This window comes from Pundamilia nyererei, unplaced genomic scaffold, assembly GCF_000239375.1.
Source record: "Pundamilia nyererei isolate P.nyererei 1_Seehausen unplaced genomic scaffold, PunNye1.0 scaffold00029, whole genome shotgun sequence".
In the NCBI taxonomy this organism is placed as follows: Eukaryota; Metazoa; Chordata; class Actinopteri; order Cichliformes; family Cichlidae; genus Pundamilia; species Pundamilia nyererei.
In genome coordinates, this window is record NW_005187430.1 from 3,475,789 (window position 1) to 3,484,948 (window position 9,160).

The following is a 9,160-nucleotide window of genomic DNA, read 5'->3' on the forward strand; positions in this document are numbered from 1 at the left end:
CACACACACACACACACACACACACACACACACACACACACACACATGGCTGTGGAAAGCTGCCAGGTCGTTGCTGATGTTTATGTGAGGGACAGAGAAGCCTTTACAGTGAGCGATGCAGCCATCCTCTCATCGCCGCCCACCCACCAACACCAGCAGCTCCGCTCTTTGTTTACCCCCTCTAACTTGCAGGAGGACAAAAGAAGTCAGTTTTCAGTTATTTTTAATGCAATTTAAAGACAGATAAAGGAAAGGAAAACTTCTTAAAACATACATTTTCTTTGAATACTTCTACTTTTTGCATCCTTGTTTATATTTTTTGTTTACACGTACAAAACCACCACCTACTGACCAATCAATTCATTGGAGACACGCGTAGCAATTCTTTTGGACCTCGGTATGCAAATAGTAAAAGGTTTATAGTTTTTAGAGACTGCCTATAGTCTCTGTTGTTCCCTGAAGACCACCATGAAGAAATATATTTTTAAAAGCAGCTCCATTCCTTGCTGTTTTACCTCCTCACTGAAATCAATTTTAAAGCCTTACTGTAGTGATATAACCATCAAATCAAATCAATCAAAATATGCTGGTAGTACTGTTTGTATTTGGGATTGGTCAGATGCTTTCAACAGTTCCTCCGTCATGTAAACACACTAATGTTTAGATGAGGAAACCCTGGCTTGACTTATCGAACTGATAACCACGTTTGTCTGAGCCACATACCCAATGTTAGGATAAGTGGAGCCAGATAAGGAAATGATATATACAGGCTCCATTGTTCAAACGGAAAAAGGAAAACAAATCAGATGTAAAACCGACCATGATTATTACAGTGACGTAAATGTAGACAGTCATATATTCTTAAAGGTGCTACTTTGTCTCCAAGTGCACTTGATACAGTTTCTTTTTCATGCAGTGCTATATTGTGTTGAAAATTTCTTATTAGTTCCCTTTTCTGCTGTCAATCTGCTGTTTTCTTCTCGGTGTTTTGCATGGGTGACCAACTGTTAGTCAGTTGATTGGTAATTTTGCAGCCACAGCAGGTAAAAGCACTGAGTATAAGCAGCAAATGAACTGATTTATACTTCTCCTCAGGCTCTAATGATGTCAGATGAACACTTCATGTGTGTAGGGAACTTCTCTCTGATAATATCACGTCCAGGATGGACCAGTGCAGCACTGTACACCTTTCAGGTGATGTGTTGAAGTCATAGCTCTGCCTTTTATATGAAGCATATTTCAGATAAGAATAATAATAATTAAAAAAAAAACACACATCATGTATTTATTAAATTTTTTTTAAAAGAAAGTAATAAATCCATGTGAATGCTGATTTGCAATATGAAGTCATTTCCTCTCACAAGGTCAGGAGCCTTTTCAAAAACAAACACCTCTCCTGATCCACATGCACATACCCCAGTGTGAAACATAGCACTGGTACCAGTGCTACTTGCATATGCAGTTTTAAAATTGCTGCCCAGCCTCACATTTATTTAGTGAGTCACTTTCATTTCACTTCATAAAGGTGTGCAGAAGGACGTGAACTCTGAACCATTTGCGTTTATTTTCCCCCCAAACAGCTAATACAGTGACAGCCATTAGATGTGAGACAGCTGAAGTAAATGTGTCTTATTCACCACATAGTCTGCCAATTTAAGCCCACTCTCTTCTTTTATTTGTCTCTTTATATCTCTTTTTAAAAGTCTAATATAAACTGGAAGCTAAGGAAATCACCTCTAGTGCATCAGTTTGCACTAATTTCACAGCGGAAACTTTATCAGCTCTAAAAAAAAAAGCGAGTCTCTGTTAGTGTCTTCCAGAATTTAGCTGTCAGTACATAAAAGTGATATTTCTGACTGTAGCAACACCCAGACTCTTATTTTTAAAATCAAACAGACCATTAGAATAACTAGTTCATGGATCAGTTTAATTTACTTATATAATACTTTGCAATTTCTAAGAGATGTGATGTAAATTGTGACTTTATATGTCCAGCTTCTTTTTAAAGAACTTAATGTAGTGTGTGATAATATCACTGAGATGCTTTAAAATGCAGGCTGTTAGAATAAGTGTCCAGTCTGAACATTTCTGGGTGACAAGTCTTTTAAAACATTGTCATGAGTGGAAGAAGATCACACACCCTTCCCCTTCCTCTTACATGCAGTCCTGCAAGGCTGGGGTTTAGCACAGGCTCTTCAGATTTACCGAACAGGAACATGAGCCCGATGTGGAGGTATAACTGCAGTGACAAGTCAGGGAACCTCTGCGTCCTCTCCCGGTGATGGCCAATAGATCTCATTCAGATGGGGATGGATGAGGCTGCATACAGAGCTGCTGCAGCACGGCCACATCCCCATTTGTTTTCATTACGCAGCCACAACAACCTCGGCGGATGGAGAGAGAGTGGCTGACCATTGTATAGATTTTGTGAAGTGCGTCGTTGCTTCTTCCTTCACTTCCTACATTTCTGACCAGCTGATCCATGCAAACAAAAGTTTGGAAGGTTCAGTCACAAATCACTGGCTTGTGCAGGTTAAAGGCAGACAGCAGCAGGTGAATGAGTGGCGTGTCTCCCTGCACGCCTCACTAGCATACAGCCGAGAGTCCATTTTAACCACCTCTCTGTGATTTCCCTGCCATCTAACTGTCTGTGGAGCTTTCCAAGTGTTAAAGTTAGAAGCCCATTCTCCTCACACTAATATTTTTTGTTGTTGTGTTTAGACAGGCTTTGTGATTGAATTATATTCTCAGGGGATGGAATTTCTTTTTTATCCGGAGGGAGACATACACATAAGTGAAAAAATAACATGTGTCACAAATTGTTTTGTTTTGAGTAGGACAACATGTTATTCTCTGAAGCGCTTCAGTGACTGAAATACTTGGAATGAGGTTCACGGGACAAAACATTCGCCTGAATTAGATAAAGCCCTGGATTTAAGTCGGGAGCATTTATATATTATGAGCTGCAAGTGCAAGTGCAAATACTAAAGGACTTCAGGGGTGTGCGTGCAATTCCAGAGAAAATGTTATGGCAAAAACGGACGGAGTTTTAAAAATGTATTGTAATGTGAAGAGTGTTATATTGTAATATCTACAGCAAGATAAGTGTATTCATTACCGTAAACTACAAAGGACTGTGGGAAAAAACTGACCAATGGGAGAAAAGATATCTTTCAAAAGCACAGTTTAAAAAAAAAAAAAAAAAAGAGTTCAGTTTTATTCATATAGTGCCAAATAACAACAACGGTCGCCTCAAGGCAATTTGTATTGTAAGGTAAAGACACAACAATAATACACAGAAAATCCCAACAATCAGAAAACCCCCTATGAGCAAGCACTTTGGTGACAGTGGGAAGGAAAAACTCCCTGTCAACAGGAAGAACCCTCGGGTAGAACCAGGCTCAGGGAGGGGCGGGGCCATCTGCTGCGACCAGTTCGGGGTAAAGAGACAGAACAAAAGACCTGACAGTCCATAAATAAGATTGCTTTACTGGGAATATAAAGAAACTTGACACTGAGCATATTTGTAACTTGTACTTTCAATAAATAAAAAACATATTTTAAGGACAGAAGTTCATCACTAATTGTGATTTATTTTGTAGCGTGTTTAGGGGGAGGGGTGGTATGGGATTGTTAACATGCTGAAGCTCAGAAACTCATTTTTTCCATGTAACTGAGTCACAAAAGCACAAAAGATTTTACTTATTTTTTTAATAGATTTTTTTTCCACATAAACCTAATTTTGGTTTTGCTTATTGGTTACTGTGATCAAACAGTCAAACAGAATCTATCTATCTATCTATATATACATACATACAGTTTTTATTAATGACTTATACATTTAAATTGGCTATTTGCTAAAAATGTGCAATTCACTGCAATATCTATTTCACACTTATATATAGTCAGGGAATTTTAACTCACAGTTTAACAAATCAATGATTATTGAGCAGCAGTGACTGTGTGACATGAATGTGTAGCAGAGGTTTCAAACACCAGGTTATTTCTGGTGAGAGAAGAGTAAAAACATGATTGTTCAACTTGATTGGCAGTCACTAATCAGCTAACCTGATTGGAATTGAGCAAACCTGCTAAGTGGAGAATTTCCAGAACGATGTGTGAATCTAAATGCAGCATCGATGGAGGGGCGTCCCATCCAAGCATTTGTGCTCTTAAACTGGGTCTAAATTTGAGTCTACATGTAGCTCCTTTAACTCACAGTATTTGAATTTAACGGGGTAAAAAATATAGCCCCCCCAAAAAGTCTGCTAAGCGCTACTAGTTTTTAAGTAAGTTATTAACGAAAGGTAATTTGGAAATGAGAACTCTTGCTTCATTTTACTGCCAATGCTCGTAAAAAATAGATGAATGAAAAATAATAAACACCAAAATAACCCATTAAAAGCTGCAGTTTTCAAGCATTTATGAAGAAGCGAAGGAAAGATTAGTTGCTAAAGCGTTGTGAGCATGTGAACCGCTCAGCAGTACGGTGATATATTACACTAGATGTAGTCTCTTGGTACACTTGACTTCACCTCACACAGGGGGTGCACGCGAGTCTCAAACGATTTCAGCTGAAATAAGATTTAAAGCCCGAGGCTTAGCTTATTTTCCATGACATTATGCAGAACTACTGGAATAGATGTGATTGACTGACTCAGGCTTATCCTTTCAAGCATGTGGGTACTTACGAATCTGAAATATTGGTTGATTTCATGAATAACCCCGACACTCTGGCTTCCCTCTCGGCTTTATCTCACTCTGGTGACTTATTATACTACTACAGGTCAAAACCCTCGAGGAGAAATTGACGAAATTTCATGAAAGAACGAGGAGTTAGTCACACTGCTATACTGGGACACGTGGGAAAGTTGATGTGTTCCCCCCTTGGCGCTCCCCAACACTCCCCTTCAGTTAGCTCATATTATTTCGGTGTGAGAGACCGACCCCCCAGATGTCTCATTAGCTATATCATTAGGGAGACAGCTGGAAGGGGGTGCAGACAGCTGACGTGGGGCTGAAGGGGCAGGATTAGCTGTGACTTTTGAGTGGGTGGGGGGGTTTGTGGGCTGGGATATATTCAGATCTCATGTCCAATGCTTCAGGGTCTCATATGATATATGCAGAGCCAGTATAAGATTTGCTCAGAGCTCTTTCTCAAAAGAAAGACCACTGTATCTGTAAGGTTTAGCTCTTTGACACCATCGTTTACTGAGATATTAAGTAACTCGCCTACTGCAAGAGTTTGTAACATATCACATCGTTTATAGGAATATTTTCGCACTTTAAAACACTTTTGTTGGTGGTGAACCTTAAGATTAATAAATAAAGACACTGCACATGTGACAAAAACAGCAGTTTCTTGAAAGGCCACTCAAAGCTGGCTCCAAAAGCAAGTCATTTTAGACTCCATGCTGAAATGACAAACTTTAACATGGTTTACAGTGACTCAGTGGTCTTACAGTGACAGGTTCAAACCGTGGTAGGTCCCGTTTGCATGGAATTTACTCTCCTTGCTTCTGTGTACTATTTGCGGGATCTCTGGTTTCTCTCACTATTGAAAAACAACCAGGTTAATGTTGCCTGTGTTAGCAAATGAGATCGTTAGCCTCAAGAATTTTACTTCCTGGATATATATTTATATTTTATTGATTTAAATTTTACTACTGTTAAAGTTATATGTTATTAAGGGCGTCAAATGACAAGTGGACACTGACATAGGCCGGTTGTAGGTCTAAAGCTATCTGCTAGTTTGTTATTGGTTTTTGTCTTGTCAGTAGCAGGTGGACCTTTCTCTAGTGTACACGTCTATGGATGTCTACTATTTACATTTTTTGGTTGGTGTGGAGCACCCACAATTTCGTTCTACATGTACAATAACAATAAAGGGAAATCTATTCTGTTCTGTTCTATTCTAGTCTATGTTAGGTTGCTAACCAAGCTTGCTAGCATTAGCTGATATTTTACTACGCCACCCTTCTGTTCAAACCGAAAAGGCAACAACTGTAATGCAAAACTTGAGCTTTCAAAACAAAGCAAACATTGACTTTATTGTATTTTATATGCACACTATAGTTAAGACATGGGTAACATATAGCATGCCCCCCCCCCTCAAATATAGCCAAAGCAGCTTGAACAGACAGAACTAAAAACTATCGGATTATGTCATTTTCATGCTTGGCATTTTATATTAGAATCACTGGTTGGCTTTACATTAGCGAAATGATTAGCCTCCATGTAAACTGAGCACCAAAATGCTCATTAAACTATCATAAAACCACACTGTTTTATTAAATTATACAAGAATAACATATAAAAGAATCACGTAAAAGTAAATGCATGAAGAAAATGTTTAAAAGTATAAACAAAAATATGAAAGCTTCATAAGTTCTCTGAGCCTTTTAAGAGTGTTATACCATGAGTAGTCCATCTAATGATACATACTTTTCACTGTCTATGTATAACATAATACATAAAAGAATAAATTAGAATAACTACAGGATATATCGTGTTATTCTCACCATAGAGTATACATATAAGATTTTGATGTACAGACTCCTTACTGCCTCCACAGTAATTACGAATTATGGGTAAATAGATAACTGATCAACAGTTAATGTGAGCACCTCTATAAAAGAAGAAGTTTTGGCAGGTTGCTGGTCTTAGGCATTCAGATATATGTTAACACAATGTGCCAAAATGTTCCTAAGAGTGCACGTTTACCCTAGGTTAGATCTTTTGGAGAAAAATCGAGAACTATATCCAACAGAAATGCTGAAAAAGAAAAGAATCGAGATGTAAGTCCAGACCTTAACCTGATTGAAATTCTGTCGTGGGACCACAAGAGAGCTGAGTGTAAATAGCAAATCTTTGCTTTTTCACATGCAGACATAAGATTTTTAAAATTGTATTTAAATACAGCTGCATTAGTAAATAATTACTGGAGAGATTAAATATAGTCCGTATCTTTCCCCCTTGCATTCAGGATCCCAAATGTAATTTTTATAGTACGCTGTAATTTCAGGAAGGCCTGGAGGACAGAGTAGCCTCCTATTCACTGGAGACAGGATAAACAAAATTGTGAAAACCCAGTTTCAAGAAGTCACACTGAACAAATTAGGCGGTTAAGAGTACAGCGTGATAAATGAGCGAGCAGGGTAAACATTTGCAGTGGGTCGTGTTGAGCAGGCCATCCGCTCACAGAAGCCTCAGTTCTTCAGTCATTAATGCGCTCTGCACTGACTCACAGATCACTCACGGCTAAATTATAGGCTTGCCTTTGCTTATACAGTCGATGGGGAAATTAATGACGTAGTAGGCCACAGCTAAGGCTTTTTTTTTTTTCTTAAACTGTTCATTCATTTAGAGGGTTATATGGTTTTCACATTAGAACATGAAACGCTGCTTCTCTGCAACACTGGCTGCAAACCACAGGGATAAAAGCCTGTCAGTGTATATGTTAGGTAGAGTGGTATGTACAAAACTGTTTTCCTTGAGATCTAGGTTTCATGTAAACATGCCAGAGTTTCTCTGCATAAATCACACCTCTAACGTGCACTTGAATCATTAAAACAAAAAAGCTTCGATCTACACTTGCATGTTAAGAAAACAATAATACTGGATGGAAAGGCTAGTCATGTAGTAAACAGAAGGGCTTGTTCGAAGTGCCCTAAAATTTCTATATAGGAACAATACTTGCTGCAAGAAGCACAAATCTGGTCACAGAATTTTTCACCTTTGAAAAACAAAAAGATTTTACATTTGATGAATTACATCCTGAGAATCGTGACTATATAGCATATAGTGGAGTACAGATATGTCTTAAAGCACCCCTGTGTCTTCATACATGCGAAGAGCATGGGTGTGATCATTGTAAGAACAGCACCGACGGGGGGATGGGAGTTAGCGTTTACATTCTTGGGGTATTGCATTTTGCTGCACTTCTGCTCCTTCAACAATGTCGTTCTTATCCGTTCCACAATTCTCAGCGACCACAGCGGCCGAGCAGGCGACAGCTGCCAAGACAGAAAAACAACGGACACCATTTTACTCCGTGTGAACCCATAAGAAATTCCTGGAATGGCCATGATTCTAATGTGCTCCTATAAGGTTACATAATGAGGGTGCTTCATAAACATAATCTTCGTTTCCTTTTTCCTTCCTCTTCCCTTGATTTCACCTTCTCACCTCCTGCCCGTGCACAGGCTCCCATTCTAACATCGCTGGATCTGTTTCCCACCCCCCACTGTCTGTTCCATATTTCACATTATGAATTTGGACTCCCACAGCTGCACTTACACAGCTGTTATTTAATTGCTGCTGTAATTTTCTTATGCACACTGTTGGATTTTTTTTATTTTAAATTCTAGACCCCCTTCACAGCAGATCATACTGGGTCACGAAACAGCATGAAGTACAGTACAAGACACCCATTTATCAAATGTGATACGAACTGTAGTCTCCTGGCAACTTCTAACTCTTTAAAAGATGTTATGGTTATTACTTAGTGTCCAATTATGCAGCTGTACCCTAGTGCATGTGACACATAAAAATGAAAAATGCATTTAGACTGCATAGAGTATATACTTGGTGAATGCTTGCGTTCTCTTTGAAGCATTTTGAGCTATTTTATTTAGAAAAACGTCAGTCCCGCATTTATACATGAATCCAGTCCAAGTCGATCCAGCCATGATGTCCCAGTTTTCCATCTGCATTTAAATGCAGCATGCATTTATAACTCTGTTGTGCTGAGATCGTGAAGAGAGTCTCAAAACCTCAGTCGGAGAAATGTGTCAGGTCACCTGTAAACATTCATTCAGCAATCTGTGAATAAGGATTTTACAGATGTTTTTAAACATTCAAGGTTGAGAAATATATGGTGGAGAAGTGTTTGTATTTACGCTGTGCACCTGACAGCCTCGTGGTGTTCACGTGGCTTGTCTTTGGATTAGAGCACACATTTATGAGTACCTATTACTACGCACACATCTTAAAGAGTACTATTTAACATGCATTTGGGACAACTTGAGACAAATCTTTCTTCATAGTCTGGATACATTGCATATGTTTAGATTTTCATAAAGGCACCCACCCACACTGCAATGTTTGAAACACACTAGCGTTGTCTATTTTGTCTGACCTTGTCTAAAAGGCATCTCAA